This window comes from Macrobrachium nipponense, chromosome 1 (assembly GCF_015104395.2).
Source record: "Macrobrachium nipponense isolate FS-2020 chromosome 1, ASM1510439v2, whole genome shotgun sequence".
In the NCBI taxonomy this organism is placed as follows: Eukaryota; Metazoa; Arthropoda; class Malacostraca; order Decapoda; family Palaemonidae; genus Macrobrachium; species Macrobrachium nipponense.
This window is the reverse complement of record NC_087200.1, coordinates 134854846-134857345: the sequence shown is the minus strand read 5'-3', so window position 1 is coordinate 134857345 and position 2500 is coordinate 134854846.

Here is a 2500-nt window from a genome sequence, read left to right as displayed (position 1 = left end):
ACAAGTTACAGAAAATATAACTGATAAAGCAAATAATTTTGTGTGTGGCAATATAATAAGTGGGTAATAATTATGAGCAAATAACATTGAAGATCAAACAGTCATATAAATGGCAAACATACAGATGACTAAAATAGCAAGAATAATATGAATCTTTTATAAAAATGCCACTGGGAAGCACACATGCAATCACATGTACTTGCCAGGCTCAGAATGAAGAAAGACATCTAATTGACTCTTAAAAGATAAAATAAATAGATAAAATTCGGGTAAATACAAACAGAATGCGGCACTTAATTTGGTAGAATAGGGTGTGAAAACTATAATAGAAAATGTATAAAAAACTAAATAAAGAGTAGTTCCTACGAGCATATTAAGTTTCAAGTGAGTGGTGGGAGGCCTTCAGTGTGGACAAAGTTAAGGGTAGTTTACAAATTATAAATTCCAACAAAAAAAGGAAAAGTGTAGATAAATAAGGAAAATTATCTTTACTGTTAGTCAGAGCGGTAATAAACGAATTTCACTCATACATTCACATTCATGACATAAATGGAAAAGGTTTTGTGTCGGTGGTATTGCAACCAGAAATAACGAAGGCTTTCTATACGTGCTTGTCTATATCACTTGTCATATGCCAAAAACATATGTATTGCGAGATTAAGTACGTCAAAATTTACAAATGAAATAATCGACGTGTACAATAAGTTTTTTTTTTTTCACAAGGAAAACTGCATGCACGTGATAAACGCAATCAAGTTGAACTCAAATGTTTTACACACACACACACACACACACAGAGTATATATAATATATATATAATATATATATATATATATAATATATATATATATATAATATATATATATATATATATATATAGATAGATAGATAGAATACCTGCATACTCTGTTACGTCCATCATCCCAGAAATCGTCTTGACTACCTCCTCAAAGAAAACCAAACGTAACACTCCTAATGAAAGAACCCGTGAGCTTAATGACCAGTCTTTTAGGGGGAATGAGAAGCCAGGAGTTTCTCTTTGAATTCATGCTGGAGAGTCGTAATCAGAAGGATTACAGGGAAATGGAAACAGAGGGAAATATCAAAGGGATGATATGCGTGATAAACGCGAAGGAATAAAAACATAAAGGAATGGGAATCTGACATGGCAGAAGACAGATTTGAGAAAACTCACAAATTGAAAGAAGAGTGTGATGTTATGAAATCAAGCTTTTTGCAGATGTCGATGGTTCTGCATCTTCTGTGGAAATAAACGGAACGGAAGATTTGCTTTGATTCTTCAAATATAGGAAAGGAAGATATACATAAAAACACTAATAAAAAGGTGAATAAAAAGCAGCTACTATTCTGTAATGATTCTTTAGCGGATAATAAAATGGAACAGACTAAAAATTGATTCCTCATTTTCAGGAAGACCCTATTTAAACTAATGCAGGAAGCATGTTCTCCTAATGGCTTTTTTTGCTAGATGGAAGAAGTATTTCCCTAGTGATGAGGGGGTAAACGTGAACCGCGCATCCTACGGAGATTTGCATGTAGCGTATAATTCAATTTCGAGGTATTTTGTGATAGATAATAGTTAGATATATAGGTAAATAGACTGAGAGAGGAGAGAGAGAGAGAGAGAGAGAGAGAGAGAGAACAAAGGTTTGTTAATCATGGACAGAAAACTGTATGTTTATACCCTCTCAGTAAATGAAGGCTTTTTGATTATAAATATATTGTTTACTTGCATGATAAGTACAGAATTTAGTCAAAATCCATTTCATCTACCTTTGTTATTCTATTTTAAAATACATGTAATCATATGTTTTTTTTTATTTGCAGATTTCAGATTTGATCATAATAATAGGCAATAATGTAGATGTTAGAGTAAAATCAGCGACATGTGTCACTCAGCAGAAAGCCTCTTCTTCAGTTTTACATTCAAATAATGGAAACACTCTTATGAGGTTATAGCAACTCAGCGAGTTTAACATTCATCTAATAGTAGAATTGGCCCCGTGGTATATAGATATAAGAATCTTTCGCAGGAGAAATTGAAATGAAAGATTGTAGATCCTGACTTTTCGTCTTTATTTCAAAACTTGATCACAGTAATCGTTACCATGATTGGATCTTGAAATTAAATGAGTTGTACTCTCTACCCTTAGTTGCACAAGTATTAGCCGCAGTAGCAGAGTTTTCTTCTCATACAGACCTAATCTTAGATGGTATATTGATTAAATTGGTAAAATGTACATATCCTCAGAGGGCAGAATCAAGAATCCGAATTTTGTTAAAGTACTCGCAATCTTCAATTTCGATAATGCCATCCATAAAAACTAAAAATCCTTCATGAGGAGGACTCTCTAAAAGTGTAATCCTAATTACTTTAGTTGCACAAAATACCTGATATTCTAATATTCTAATAGATCAAAAAACGCATAATCTTATAGACATTTGGTTTAAATCATAATCATCAGACTTTAAGCAAATA